The sequence below is a fragment of the Squalius cephalus genome, assembly GCF_949319135.1.
Source record: "Squalius cephalus genome assembly, chromosome: 7".
NCBI classification, from domain to species: Eukaryota; Metazoa; Chordata; class Actinopteri; order Cypriniformes; family Leuciscidae; genus Squalius; species Squalius cephalus.
The window spans coordinates 31,537,251-31,554,139 of NC_137128.1; the positions used below are offsets into that span (position 1 = coordinate 31,537,251).

At 36.4% G+C, this 16,889-nt stretch overlaps 1 protein-coding gene across 1 annotated transcript in view; it reads right to left on the minus strand.

Moving 5' to 3' along the window:
• Window positions 1–16,889, minus strand: part of b4galt2 (UDP-Gal:betaGlcNAc beta 1,4- galactosyltransferase, polypeptide 2) — a 106,819-nt gene that overhangs the window by 39,522 nt on the left and 50,408 nt on the right. The gene's annotated exons all lie outside the window — the stretch shown is intronic.

Consider the following 16,889-nt stretch of genomic DNA (forward strand, 5'->3'; position numbering starts at 1 on the left):
TACTATTGTTGGTCTATTTAAAGGGATATTTCACCAAAAATGAACATTCTGTCACTATTTACTCGCCCTCACGTTTTTTTTTGTTTTTTTTTTCAAACGCATATGATGTTCTTTCTTCTGCAGAGTACAAAAAGAGAACATTTGAACTACTGTTCTCCATGCTGTTTTTGCATTGACAATAAATGGGAACGTAAGCTTTTAAGCTTCAAAAAGAACACAAAAACACCATTAAAATATCATAAAAGTGGTACAATGCCATTACAGCAACTTTGTGTGGCAGATTTTCTTTTTTAAATTTTATTCACTGAAAATATGTGGCACATTCATGAGATGTCAGATTCATGAACAAATCATTCTTTCAAGTTGGTCCAATTTACAAAACAAATGATTCCTTAATGAATCACACTGATCCTGTTCTGGAGTTCAACACACTGATGCAATAATCCGGTTAACAATTCCCACACAACGCTACTGTATCACTTGAGATATAGCATGTGTCTACTTTAATGATACTTTTATGGTGCTTTGGGTCCTTTTTGAAGCTTGAAAGCTTCAGTCCTCGTTCATTCTACATGGAAACGAGCGACTTGGACAGCCTTTAGAATTCTCCTTGTTAGTGTGCTGTGCTGGATTGAAGATGCAACAGTACTGAAGTGCCACATGTGCCTTCTGTAAAGTGTGACAAGAGTGAATCTTTAAGTGAAGAATCATTATTTGTAACCACACTCCAATTTAGACAAACTGTAAATTGTTTGGAGTTCTGGGGAGACTATACCCCAACCACTCCAAAGGAATCGTGAAAAATATGAATGTCATGACCGAGACATGGAACACATATGTACTCTGTTGAAATCTAGCGGAGTTGTAATGGCTGTGGCGCTGTGCCAAATCAAAATTCTGTCAGTGTGCATAAGCATGCAATTCCACGAGGCTCAGCTGAAGCACAACCAATCGAATTCTGAACCCTTCTTATTATCTCCCTAAACATCTGCCCCATGCTCAGAAAGGAGAGGAACCATTTGATTAATGATTCAGAATCGCTCTCTTGAATCGTTAAACACATCTGCATCAGCAACCTTGTTTCACATAGTAATAAATAGCAGGATTCTGTCTGGATGCCTGACCTGAATCTACTTTAAAGTAAATCATTTGATCCTAAATAGAATAGTGAATTCTGACGTGAATGGAAAAAGCATAAATAAAAACGTTTTGAACATTTGAGATTTTCACTGGCATTTAAGGGAAACTACTACAGAATTCTAACAAGACAATATATAAATGTGTGTACATATACAAATTCAAATAAATGCTGTTCCTTTCTATTTAAAGAAAACAATACTATCAAAAAAAGTTTTCAACATTTATAATAATAAGTAGTGTTTCTTGAGCACCAAATCAGAATATTAGAATGATTTCTGAAGGATCATGTGACACTAAAGACTGGAGTAATGATGCTGAAAATTCAGCTTTGCTATAACAGGAATAAATTACATTTTAAAATATATTAAAATTGAAAAAAAAAATCATGGTGACATGGAGTCATGGTGAGCTTCTTTCAAAAACATTAAAAAACTTAAACAGACTCCAAACTTTTAAAATATTAATCCCATACACACACACACACAGATTTCTCTCTGAAATGCTCATCCTTCACAACTGAAATACTCATATGCTTCTGCATTCAGCAGCCAATCAGTGAAGGTTATCAGTTTTCATTTCGCAGGTTATCCGTAATTGATTTCAGATGAAATATGTTGATTTGCTCCACTCTAAAACCAGATCAAATTCGACCAGACTGAAATCCATGAATACAGTGTAGGACTTTTGCAGCTAATCTAACTAAGGTTGGGCCATAATTGGACTGCATCCGTGCCTGACCTCAATTTCTCACTTCTTAAAAGGTCAGGCTTCAGGGAGACAATGTCTTTCTGCCTTGGTATCTTGCTGGCAATACAGAAATGAAGAACAGGACTTAAGGACATGTGAAGAAGAAAAAAAAAATCAATTATGAATTTACATTAATTTTGGCTAGCAGGCTATATGGAGAAACATCTACAGTAACTAACATCTGTTCACGTTATTCATTAAAAATCTTGCTGGACAGTCACCGTCACTCTATGAAAAAGAGCTGCTTGAACATTCTGCGATAAATTAAACAACTCCTTTTGTTTTTCACAGAAGAAAGAAAATCAAGACATGAGGGCGATTAAATGATGACAGAATGGTGAACTATCCCTTTAAAAAAGTATGAACCCATGAAGGACAGACAAATTAAATGCATCTGAGGACAAATGCGGTTTGTGGGGAAAAGAAAACGAACAAGCACCTACTGAAGCATTGTTTTTGCCTGTCTGTTGGTTTTTACTAAGCTATAAACTTAATGTACCATTTAAACACAGAAACACAGTAAAGCAGCTTGTTGACTAGTGCATCGTAAAATATGAATATTTTCTTTTTCAAGGATGCTGTGTATTAAATGTGGAAAATATCACATCAACAATAAAAAGTCCTTCAAATATATCATGCATTACCAGAGCAGCGGGTTTACCTAGTTTACAGAAGCACATTTTTTCCTCATCTGTCGGCTCCGTGGAGCATAGCACTCACCCTCGTAAACTGCTGTCAAAACAGTTCCTGCCTAAAAGAGCCCCAGACGGGGAGGGCAAGCAATTAAAGAATTAGACCTTCATTTTTCTGATGGTCTTTAGTCTGCAGCTGCTAATAGAATTGTGCATTTAAACGTGAGTGTGCTTTAGGATGAGCTTTCTTGATTTGTGTTGCCTATGCGCTTAACTTTAATTACAAATCCCATTAGTCTTAAAAACGGTGCATTACACTGGCAATTTGATAAACAGATGGCATGACTCCCTACCTCACATCCAGCATAGCACTTCACTTTAAATATGGGGAAAACATCATTACTTTCACTTAGGAGCCCTTGCCCACTAAAATGAGCCAATTACCAAAAAAGACGCTTGATCATTTTGCTGTTTGTCCTTCAGAACACTTGCAATTCAGCCAGCATTTTGCAGTCCTCCTCTGGGTGCATGTCGGTGATGTGCATGACGATTAGCTGGATATGTGCCTTGATATTCTCAATTGGATGTGGAATATCTTACTATTTTTCAAAGAAAACAAGAGAAACACTCAGTTGTTTATAATTTCGCTTCTCGCTTTGTCACAGCCAGCCTGGTATCGGCCTAAATCTATTATTAATGAAGACCCAGAATTAAACATTTTATGAGAATATGTGCACTTGACCACAATTTCCCAGTAGTCAAGGATAGAAACTTTTTGAGGGCTTCCTCGCATAGCTATTACAGTAAAAAAAAAGGTGCTTATAGGCCTAGGTGTTATAAATACCTGATGTGTGCCGGCGATTCAAGGTTAACATGTTAAAAGGTAAATAGTAACCGGCAGTATAGTGAGGATGGTGAGACGGGAGAGTAAAATAAGGGCCTCTCATCTTAAATGATGGATTAGGCCTGCCACACAAGGTCCAGAGGCAAAGAGCCTCGTGTGTTCGTGACCAACACTGTGATATGCCATCTCTCTCTCTCTCTCTCTGTGCTTTTAGTGTAGTGCCCATGGGACTTTTCCACTCTGAAAGACAGCCTATTACACGGCCAGGGTTGAGGAGTGCTGTCTCGCCAAGATTGCAAGTGTGGCAGGTGGATTATGCTGACACTCACACCATGGCCCTGGCTAAACGCATGAGCAGGTGGGTGTACCGCTGAAGCAGGGGTCAAGGTGCCAGGGAGTGAGAAGCCGCACCATTAGTGGAGGCCAGTCTGCCCTTTAGTCTCAGTCTGAGATGGCATAGTCATCCCACAGAACGTCTAATGCATATTGCTAAAAACTGGAAATACTTTCTAATCTGAATGGCTATCTCACAGGTGTCTTATTGGAGAAATACTTACTGGATTTGTCAAAGATTGCAAGGTTAATAGCATCAACTTCATATAATGGTTGATGACCAGAATATGGTGCAATGTGGTCTAAACCTGTTGTAGTTTAATCAAAAATCCGGCTATGCAAAACTGCATGTCTGTGAATAAATACAGTACTGAACACCAGCAAAAGCGTATAAAAAAAGAGAGTGCTGTGTTGTGCTTGTTTGTTTATTTCCTTTTGTATGAGAGGCAGAACTGAACTGAGTCTGAGAAACCTCCTTGAAAAGAACCACAAGTGAAAGCAGACGAGTGAAAACTTCAAATTGTATCTCCAGAGAAACTCAAGCTTGTATAGGTTTAGGCTGAAAGCAACACATTTTAGATGCTGGTCGTGCAGAGAGCTGCTCGCAGTATCTCCAGTACTTTCTTCAAATGTTGTCCAATACTGACAACGATGGGTGGGGAACGGCTAGTGGTAAAATTCAATAAAAAAAAATTGCATACCATCGAGATTTAAAGTGATTGATTACATTGACCTGGTGCCTGGTGCAAAACCCCAAACACAAACCCTGTTGCAGAAAAAGAATGAAACATTGCATCATTAAAATCTTTTCCACCTGGATGTTTATATCCCCCGATCCCCTGCAAGCTTTGAGAGGATCCACTCTTAACAACCTTCAAAAGTCCTGCTTTTGTCTCACTTCTAGATTTTGAATGGAGGTGCCATAATGGATGAAATATTTGCACTGCAGACTATGTGAATAACTGAAGGTTGGAGGAATATTACGAAAGCCATTAAGCAGCGCCCACATCAGACACAAAGCTCAGACGACATCAGCATGCACCGACACACAGCTGGCCGCCGCATAACGCTTATCCCTCAGAGACGAAAACTCAGCACAGAACAACTGCAGCCACTCGATTACATTAATATCGCAAATATAGGTTAGGAAGAACAGATAGAAAATGCACTTTTCACTGTGAGTTTAAATGGAATATGTCGGTGTCGTGCAAATTAGGTTATTTTTGTCCTATTTAAAAATGAAGAAACATGCTCCAAGGATTCAATCAGGGTATCAGGGTAATACGAATACCCATTAGGATGAATCCCAAGGCCTATTGTTTACTCCAATAACATGTTTCATCACCACAAAAATAAAGTGAAAGAATGAGTGCTCTTATAAATAGCCAATTCAAGGGAAAAAAACATCCATGAATGTATCAGGAAGAAAAATGTAAAAAGGCCAGAATCAAGCAAGAATCAAGGGTTAGAGGCTAATTGAACAGACTATTATATAGGCTTCCCAACACATTTGTTCTGCATCTGCATCATCTTTGACAGACACACAGAAACATGTAAATTATTTTTTTTTTTTATAGTATATATATTGTATAAAAAGATAATCAAATCAACAAAGAAAGTGGGAACAAATGTACAAATAATATACATTAAATTTATAAAATATAAACTCAAACAAATGTGTAAGCTTTTTTTTTTAAAGATTTACACATTTCAATTAATAGTACAATTTACATTTTAATTGAATAATTGATTTAGGATTGTTCAATTAAAATATGTAATGATTAATCATTTCAATTTGATGGAATTTTACTATTAATTGGCTTACATTTTTTTGTCTAATATTATATATATATATATATATATATATATATATATATATATATATATATATATATATATATATATATATATAGACAGACAGACGGACAGATAGACAGACAGATAGACAGACAGACAGACAGACAGACAGACAGACAGATAGATAGACAGATAGATAGATAGATAGATAGATAGATAGATAGATAGATAGATAGATAGATAGATAGATAGATAGATAGATAGATAGATAGATAGATAGATATTTATATGAATGAAGGTCACTGGGAAAAGCAGACAGTAGCACAATGAAATCGCCACCAATAGGACCCATCATTCCCTCCCAACATACTGGTCCATTATATCTGGGCAACAGCCTAAAACAACAGCACTGATTACCAGTACTGACCCTGAACACCCAGTCACCTTTCTGCTCTTAGAGTGCACAACACAAGGACTGCTGAACACATAATCTTGATTAAGCAGAGCTGGCAGACTTCAGCTCTCGGGTGAACATTACAGTTCTCAGATCAGTCTCAGTAGGGGTTGTTTTCATGTTGTGGCAGATGCCTCCCCAGCAAGGTCAACCGCTACGCTGAGAGAGACAGATGAAACATAAAACTGAGACAGAAAGGGAAAAAGTTTCAGCTGAGACCGTTATTAATTTTTTATCTGAAAGTATGCCATTACAGTCTCAGCAGTATTAGGCAATAGATCTAATAGAGCTCAATCTGGCAAGGCCAAGCAATGAGACATCAACAGCTTATTCTGCTGCTTTATAGTGAGGGCTGAGGAAAACCAGTCCCCTGTATACATGTAGCCTTGTCTTTTTGATGCATTGCACACGCTGTGCTCCACTGCTTTCTTGAATGTGAACACACATAAATAATCTCATTTTCTAAATTTTTACACAAATTGTCATGCCGACTGCATTCTTGTACCCATTCATGTATCCTTGTTTAAAACTAATATTTTTCTTTAATTTATGGGAAATTATCAATAACTTTAAACCAACATTTGGCCCCAAACTATAAGAAACTAGCTAGCCCCTACTGAGTGATAGCTTGTAACCTTGTTATTACCCTGTTATTAACCTATTATTATTATTACAACTAGGCTACTATTTTTAAACACTGCAGTGTATAGGGTCCAAAATAAATAATCTCTTACAGCAGTCAATTTAGCTTTATATATATATATATATATATATATATATATATATATATATATATATATATATATATATATATATATAAATATATATGCTGTATATATACAGTGTGCTGACCAGACTCTATCCTGCTTAAAGTAGCTTCAGTGGGTGAAGGTCACACCTGCTTTTTCAGGTGGGTTTAATAATAATAATAATTATGTCTATGTGGATACATGTCTGCCTACAATCCCAAGTGAGGCTCTTTGACCAGCAGAACAGAGATAAACCTTAATAGGTCTGAGATCTTCTAAAAGGAGAGAAAAAAGAAATCAAAGAGGAAATAAAATTAAAATGCTCTCCCTCTATATTATTCATGCCTTCTTGACACAAAGGTAACAGTAGTGAATTTTACAATCAAAAATATACCATATAAAGTAGGTTTTATATACCCAGATTAGATTCTCTTTCAATTCAATTTGTAATGCAAGCTTTTATTGTTTAGAGCATGAATAGCTACTGTATGACAGCTTAAATAGTGGAACAAAGTTGATAGTGCTTGTGCACAGTCCAGTCTCATTTTTAGCTTAGAACGAGTTGGAAATCCTGTAAATTTCACTAAAGTAACTAAAGGGAAACCAGGATCAACATTTAAATTATGGACAGTTAAATATGTAGATTTTCAAGAAATCTGGTAGCAGACAGTCCTGAAGCACTACTGATTGGAAAAAGCAGGTAGAAAAAGAGTGTCAAATTGGTATTCTGATCTTTGAAGAAGAAATATTAGAGAAGAGTAGACACATTTTAATTTGCTATTAAACGAAAGTAGACTTGTCTGTTTGATATTCTTCCTAGAAAAGGGAAGATTTCATCTGCCTTTGTTAAAATATGATGTCAAGGGAGTGAGCTAGCTTTGATACCTATTAGGGATGTCAAAAGCACTGTTGCTTACTACCAAGTGATGCTAAAATAAAATGTAAACAAAAAATCTATAATATAAAAAGTAAGAATATAAGTAATTATATCCGATCGATATGGCTGATACTGTATGCAGCTTCTTTCAAATACTCATGTGTATAAGCATGAGGACTGTGAGGAACGCTCATGGCAATGCAGCTGCAAGCAAAGGCATACAAATGCATGTATATAATGTAAACAAAGTGGGCTTTTCTTAAGTGAATATAAACAGGCGGAGCAAAAATAAAACAAAATCAGATTTATGCATGGGACCTGCCACTGCCACTCTTTATTACCGTATGCCATTAATATTAATCAAACAATAATACTGACAGGAAAATGAATAAATGAATAATTAATTAAATATATAAAAACACTCACTGCTTTAGTAATTCTAGTATGCTTGTACATACACACTACTGTTCAAAAGTAAGATTTTTTGGTTGGATTTATTTGATTAAAAATGCAGTATATAGTAATATTGCAAAATGTTATTACAATTTAAAACAACTGTTTTCTATTTTAATATATATAGTATAGTTTTGTTGAGCTGACAAGCTTGGATAACTCACACAGGTGTCTTACTGGAGCAAAATTTTAAAATGACTGTTTTCTATTCTAATATATTTTAAAATGTAATTCATTTCTGTGATGGCAAAGCTGAATTGGATGGATGGATAGATGGATGGATGGATGGATGGATGGATGGATGGATGGGATCAGTCCTTACTCCAGTCTTCAGTGTCACATGATCCTTCAAAAATAATTTCCTATAGTATGCTGATTTGGTGCCCAAAAAAACATTTCTTATTATTAATAATGTTGAAATTAGCTGCGTAATATTTTCACTTTTTTCAGGATTCCTTGATGAATAGAAAGTTCAAAACAACAGCATTTATTTGAAATTGCTACTGCTTTACTGCTACTTTTGATCAATGTACAATAATGATAATATTAATGTTAGATAACTAAAAAGGTCATTTTGGTTCAATTACATGTATGTTTTTCTTGAAATTGGTAATACAAATTATACGTTTTTAATTAAAGTACTGTATGTTCACTGAAGTATTGGTATTGTGATTACCTTAATCCGAACAAGATCCCAATGATTGGATCATAGATTCCTTGTCTCCTACACTAGCTAACAGATAGTGCTGCTGACAGTGCAGTGTATCAGAGTGTAGGAGATCTGGAGTGGCCATGGGAACTGGACTCTAATCACAACAAAAATTAGACACAACACATCTATCTCAAGCACACACCAAGCGCCCCTCTCGCTCCTCATGGCTCTAAAAAGCTGGCAGCCGTTTCACTGGAAATCTTAGGAACTGTATCTAATCTTATTAGAATGACAGCACATAATACCGCACTCACCCTGACACCAGAACCACCGACAGCACAAAAAACAATGACACAACAAACACAACCGGAAGAAACCCTGCTGTTGCCAAGTGAGTGACATGCAATAACATGTTCGGTTGTTTCCCTGTTGGCTCAACAGAGGCTTGAACATCCAATCTGCCTGAGTTTGACTTTCACCCACTGCAAACAAATACTGAAGGCTGTTATTCACTCTCATTCCTTATTTATCCCCACGTGAGCAAGAGGCAGACAGGTGGAGAAAAAGAACAGAGCAGGAAATGACACGCTGATAGGCAGCTGTGATGACATGGCATCTTAAAGGTCAGCAGTGACGGCAGTACCACATCATAAATATCCTGCATCCCCAAGTGCCCTCAGATGAAAGCAGGATCCTTTAATCCTGTGCCTTAACTGCAAAACTGAGAAATATGAACTTGAAAATCTCAGATATCCCACATGGAGCAAAATCCTGCAGACATTTGGAATGACACCAGGATCGATACCAATACCAGGTTTTAGCACCATGGTATCGATACTCAATAAATAAACAGCCTCTGGCAACAGATGAAATGAAACCAGGAATGTCAATATATTTAATAACTCAATGTCAATAATTTGCGAATAATCTTGTAATTTTTGGTATTTAACATGTTAACGCATTCAGTTCCTTTTAAAAGTTTCATGTTTTTACACTAAAGCTTTGGTAAGTAAATCTGACAGGCTGGTGATCTTGCATAATACATGTCAAAATCTCATACATTATGAAGGAAGTATTAGCATAATATTATCATTAAAACAGACTTTACATTTCCTTGTAGATACAAGAAACATGAAATAAAATGTAATTGAGGGCTCAATGAGGGTAATTTGTACATGGACATCAGTCAAAAACATAAAAATGAGTTATGCTAACACATCTCGATGCACTCTGTAGTATCAAGTGCAGCAGAACTGAAGCCTATCATGTTGTATTAGTAAGTACAGGTTTACATTCTGAATATTAGCTTGTTCTGTGCATCTGGGAAGTTGTCCAGTGAACACGATCTGCATGATGGAAGGCAGGGAAACATTGGCCTGTGTCCCTGGCAGCACCTAGCGAGACACAGTCCTCGTCCTACCCTGCACAGCGCTATCATAACCAGACATGGCAACAATCAGCTTGTGAAGCAAGAGGCGGCAAGAGGCTCCCCGTGTGTGGTGAAAGAGAGTTGGAGGATGTCTGAAGGTGAGAAAAGAATAGGAAGGCAAGACTCAGAGTATTTATTGCGATCAAGGGGAATGATTTTGAGACTGAATAACGAGTCGTGCCCTACATGTATGAAAGATACAGTGGGAAATAATCAATAAAACATGCATTTGTTTATTTAACCCTTAAATGCATGAATGTTTCACCAATCATTATTACATATTCGGGTCTTTAGCTTTAGCTACCCGGATCTATATCTAACATGGATGGATCTCTACCTGTCGTGACATTATAAAATTCTCATGATATTAGAGTAACAATTACAGAAAAATTAAATAAAGCATATTTTGTTACCTTTTAGAGCTTGGAAGGGTTCAGTTTGAGCAGAAGTTTTATATCATCACTGTCCTTGTCGAGCTAATTTTCCAGTACATTCAGCATCTGGCTTATATTCGCAATCTCAAACATATTTTCAAAACTATCATTTTCAACATCATCAATATCAATATGTTGATCGCTGACAGCTTCTTCACCAGATCCACTATCAAGTGACAGTGGCGTTCAGTACCTGCTCTGCTAAGCCATTTCAGGTTTTGCTGATGATACTTCCCATTCTTTTGTTTCCTGCCTGCAGTAACTATGAGTGAAACGTCACTTCATCATTGTGTATCAGACATTGCCACCTTGTGGAATAAAATTTTGAATGATCATGTGACACTGAAGACTGGAGTAATGGCTGCTGAAAATTTGCCATCACAGGAATAAATTACATTTAGAAAACAGTTATTTTAAAAAGTAATAATAAATGTGTGGTTTTTTTTTTTTAAATCAAATTAATGCAACGTTGGTGAGCATAAGACACTTCTTTCAAAAACATAAAAAAAAAAAAGATAATCTTACCAAACCCAAACTTTGAATTTATATAATATATAAATTTTGAAAACTATAATTGGTCAATCGACCAATCTGTGGGTTGTCTGAATGACTACTTAGTCTTAAGTAAATTCTTAAGTAAATTTTTCTACTTTTCAGACTTTTCGAAGTGGATGTAAAGACAGGAAACACTGTTGTGTTAAAAAAAGGCCGAGAAAAAAGCCAAAAAATAAGAAAAAGTCCATCTGCATATAGGCAAATATCTCAAAAATAGCAAAATAGCATGAGGAGCTTCAATATGGTAGCCGACAGATGTTCAAAAAAGGCAAAATATCTATAATTTAAGATATATTACATCTTTAATTGCACAAACTTACTAAGAGTTCAGACAAAAGAGTTGTAAGGATTATGCTAACAATGAAACATAGTTCCCCAGAGGTGATCTGAAGTGCAATGTAATTGTGCAACTGAAGAAGCTCTGCTTCAAAGGCAATGAATCAGAGACACAACTTTTCAACTACCAACACTTTTTTTAAATTCATCATCTATAAAATATCCCAGATTAAAATAATTGGCTTGCTTCTACCAAGTGACAGGTGCAAACACCATTTGACAGAATGTACAGACTTCAATCACTTACATTTAAAATTGCATTTTAGTTTTTTGTGTGTTATTACTCACCAACCACTGGACGAGTCTAGTGTAACTGAACTAGTCAAACTCACTAATCAACAGTCGGTTACAGTCCCACAGAACATAATATCCTCACTAAACTAACCTTGGCTTTCATGCATCTTCTAGGATGCTTAGGATGAATAAAACCTGCTTTATACACAAACCAAATATTTCAGCATTAAACTTGTTAAGCCAGAGTGTCAAATCTCCTGAAGTGGTCAGACGTGAGAAGAACTGAGGTAAAAAAAGAGGGCTATCCTACCGGTGCACCTTTCCAAACCCAACGTTACAACACTCTTGGGACATGACAGCATTTAACCGGCAGCCAAAAGATCGTAAGAATTTGCACGTCTTCCCCCAATCCTGGGTAAAGCGGCCTTACTTAAAATAATTTAACACTCCAGTGAGCATGATACAAGAAGTACTCCCAACTGTCATCCTGCAGAAAGTGTGAGAGTGAAACAGGAAAAGACAAACAGGGAGGGAGTGCGAGACGAGAGAGTCCTTATTGACCTGCCTTAAATGTTTTTTTATTTTTTCAGCACCTGTCACATTCTATTGTGTTCACATTATACACTGTGTTTTCTAGTGGGTGATACTGATGAGGAATGACTCGGCATAGGCAGTGTGTGTGTTTGTGTGTAAACCTTTAAGAGAAAACCTGGCTGAACTCAATGTCTGTCCTCTTTGCATTAACTGGAGGAGATCCAGCAAGAGTCAAACTATTTCAGTTCAACATCAAGCAGCAGAGGTCACAGCAATGATGCATCATCCTCATCAGATTCACTGGTCTGTGACTGTCGCTGCTTAAACAAAGGAGTCAGCAGGGCAGCTTTCCTGTAATAATGCAAATCATTTGTGAACATGAATGTTTGAAAGGGGAAATCTATTTCAATCGAGGTCACTTTTAAAATAATGCTCATTATATTTCACTTCAATATAACGAGACTGTATTTTATAAGCTCTGACTCAAGAAAAGAGAAATAAAGGTTTCTATATACTTCCAATTCCATAATACTGTGATAAAAAGAAGGATTGTCATTAAAATGCAGTGCCTAGAAGCAGATTTTCATAAAGTTGTGATTTTATACCATTTTTCATGAACTGCAAGTTTTTTTTAAACATCATCTAGAGTACAATTCAACAACCTTTAGGGATAGTTCACCGCAAAATTAAAATTCTGTGATCATTTACTGACCCGTATGTCGTTCTGAAACCTGTATGACTTTCTTTCTTATGTGGAACACAAAAGAAAATATTTTACAGAACTGTTTGTCCACATAGGCTACTGAAAGTCAAAGGGTTCCAATGATGTTTTGACTTCCCTGAGTTTCAAAATATCTTATTTTATGTTCCACAGAAGAAAATCATACAGGATTGAAATGACATAAGAGTCATCTGCTCTGGTATGCTTGATACAATACCAAAAGAGAATAAAACTTTTATAAAAAAGAAAAGCTGAAAATGGGGGAAAAAACTGTGATATAGGTATTTTTATAATGACAAACAGACCAAAACATTGTGTTTTTTTACATGTAAAATGAAGCAAAGAAAATCCAGAAATGATTTTCCATTTTCCAGCCAGTTGAATAAAAGATGCTAAAGAAAGATTGCAATGGATACAGGCAATTTAGCAACAAGATAAGAAAAGCCTGTGGAATTGGACCAATCGAAAATGTCTGCAGCAGACATTGCATATTTCATTTAATTTTCTTTTCATTTTATGTAGGTAAATTAAACATGCCTAATGAGATAAAGTAATTGTCAGAAAAATTACATTCTTCAACTAAAATAGAAGATAATTGCACTCTGTTTTTCAATGTATCATGTTATATTATCAACACAATGGATAATGATCAACACATCCACACAGCCTTCAATCAAAAGTGAACTAAAGAACATTTCTAAACTGCACTTTATATCAAAACAGTTGACCCACAAACTGGAGAGACACAAACTTTCGTTACATAACATATAGTGCTTTCAAAATTGAAAGGGTCCTGTTGTCTTTGTCTTCTAATGGTAGGTAAACAGTTACCCTGGATGTACCAGATACTCCAACGTACAGAAATGGACTCATTTAGCAAACACCTTGTTCTGAGAAAAGAGCAAACGCTGGCCTTCAGCTTATTCTGTTGCTTATTCTTATTCTATTCTGTTATACTGAGCTGAGCATGGAAATTTACTGATCCTGCTTGCATGAAAATGCAGAGTGCATAATGTCACAATTGAGCGCGTATGTGCATATGGTGTGCGTTCCTCACTGCTCAGCTCTGACAGCGCAAATAACTAGCTACACATTTTACATTTTTGATGAGACCCACTCAACACAATTTGACAGCATTGCTTGAGTAAACAAAACAGATGAATGTTAGCATAAGTTTTTTTACTAACAAGTGTTGAGTCAGAAGAGGAGATTTGTGTGATATGAGATGGACTACAATGAGTTCAAATATAACAGAAAACATCAAAAGTGTGGATAAGTAAATTCTATAATAAGCTACCTTCAAAGAAACTGAATTACAACTTTTATGTTTTTGCGAGCCTGCTGTCACCCACAATCCAACTGCTCCCACAGGCAATGCGTCTCGTCAAACCTCACCAGAACGAGCGAGATGTTCGCACATGACGCGTTCTTAATTTAAAAATAGTCGGATGGAGCACAACGGAATGGAACAAAATATTTTCAACGTGTCTTTACGTCAACGTTTTTAACTTAACATAGCTCTCATGTCAGGAGATGCTGAAAAAGATATTCAGTGAAACTGCTAAAGAGAATTAAGGTTTCTTTTTTGTATTCAGCAAAGATGTATTAAACTGACATCGAATTTTCTATTCATTATTTCTAGACAGAAATAATTACATTTTAAATTATTACAAAAGAAAACAGTTCTTAGTTATTAGCTAAATGGATTGCTGTGAAATGTAGGCCGGTGATAAACTTACTCTAGGTCCAATTATACATTTTTTGACTAGTCTGCTATACTCATCATCATTTACTTAATTTCACATTATCTTCCTCTGAGGTCTTTTCTCAGCAAATACTGATTTATGCTGTTAATCGTGATTCATTTAACTAACTAATCAGCATTTCCTGTAATTAATTTGATTAAAATTTGCAATCAATTGACAAGACTAGCTAAAACGATTCAGTCTGCAGTTATCTGTAATTGTAAGGCTGACCCTGAGAAAGATCCAAAGTGCTTTGCATTTTAAAACAACTCCAACTGTCACACGGATACTAAAGACTGCACTAAAAAACGGACTAGTTTTATGTCCCTGTTCAGTGGTTTTAAATCTTGGAGATAAAAAAAAAAGTCATAATGTGACGATGAAAATCAACCTGTCACATATTTGACCTGCATTTAGTGAGGTGATAGCTCTAAGAAAGGTAACCTTAGCCCAGTGTTCAGCTGATGCTCCATCAATTACAGACTCTTTGCCCTTCTTTGTTAGTCCACAGATAGATCTCTCAGCGCTCACTGCTCGACAGGTCACATCATTACTCTGCAAACTTTGAAGATGGATAGCTGCAAACTTTTGATCACACTCATTAACCCAAACAACAGGCCTAGGCAGACAACAATGTGGCAAGCAGGCTAATGATTTCTCATGGCCTTGAAGATCTCTGATGCCCCTCCAGGGTCACTCCACACAAAGAACAACAGACTGATGAAAGAGGGGGAGGTGGAAGAGAAGCAATGCTTCCAGCTGTTTTCACAAATGGTTCGATTGCTTAGTCCAAATCAGAGTTCAATCCCAACCAACTTCCCCTACCCCCACAGATCTCTTATTCTTGTAGTATTTTTCCAGATGTTGGAGGAGATATCAACGGCCATGTCTACGTCACTGGAAAAATAAGCAAATATATATAATATATAATCAAATATATGAGTTCCAAAAGAAAAAACAAAACGGACATCTGATAGCAAATCTGTAGAAGATTAGCAAACAAGTCAATATGTTACTTAATTAGCCATTTCTGCACAGAAGCAGTTTATTTAGCATACTAAAGGCCAATATTCACTGCACCAACCAACGGAAACAGATACTTTGTGGGGTCTTGTCAGATCAGTGTGTTACCCCAGTTGGCATCTGTTGGCATTAGTTGGCACTTGTTTTCGGGTTGTGGAATGCCTGAGAAGTGGCGTACTGCAATCTGGAGTTTGTCCGTGTTAGTCGGCGTCTAACGGTGCAGTGTGAATTGGCCTTAAAGTATCTCCTCCATTGACTTCCATTCAATAAAACAGCCTCTTGGCTCCCTGTTATCCATTACAATTTTTAGCTAACCTTGACAGCATATAGAGGTTTATAGAGGTTTAGAGGTTTTCAATGTGAGTAGCAAAGTGAGTAGACCTAATACAAACAGCTGTTTACCATTGAAGCTAGATGATACTCCAGAGAAGAAGGTGAACTTCATTCATTCTTTAAATGAAGAATAACTTTTTTACGTATGCGTAGAGGTTTGTCCACGTGAAAATAGCATTCACACCAACCAAATGAACAAACTCTGACATTCCTGCTGGAAAATTCAGATGGTTATTGTTTTTTAACTGGTCACTAGCTGGCCTAGGCTGTTAGTCTTAGACCATCAACAACCCAACAATCAGCTTAATGGCCACTATGGCAAAGTTCTTTTTCATTCTTTGATTGGAGGTAAAAAAGAAGTTTGAAATACCAGAGCAGAGGTAACTGTAAACTCTTTCCTTTCAATAACAAAATAAACACACAACAAAAATGACAGCAGTGTGAATTGATATATTGATATTGCTGAATAGTATGTGTCCCCAACTAAGCAAACCATCAGGTGACAGAAATGGAGAAAAAACTTGGGAGAAACCAGGCTTAGTCAGGGGGCCAGTTCTCCTATCCAGAATTTTTTCTGGAAAGTTCGCTTTGGGAAGTGGTTTCAAACTCCCGAAACGAACACCAAACAAACTTCATCTTGGCCTTATTTTATTCGAAATGACATCACACTCAGTTATTCAATTATGCTTGAGGTAGATCGGTATATTGAGTATATTGAAGTATATTTGTAAGTTGGTAAAGTTGTTTTTTCAAACTTGATGGTTGGTAAATTATTAAATTGCCAGCTTAGACAAACTAATGCCTAGCTTAGAATTGTTAATAACCATCTTAGACCAGCTAGAAACCAAATATCATGTTCGAAAACAC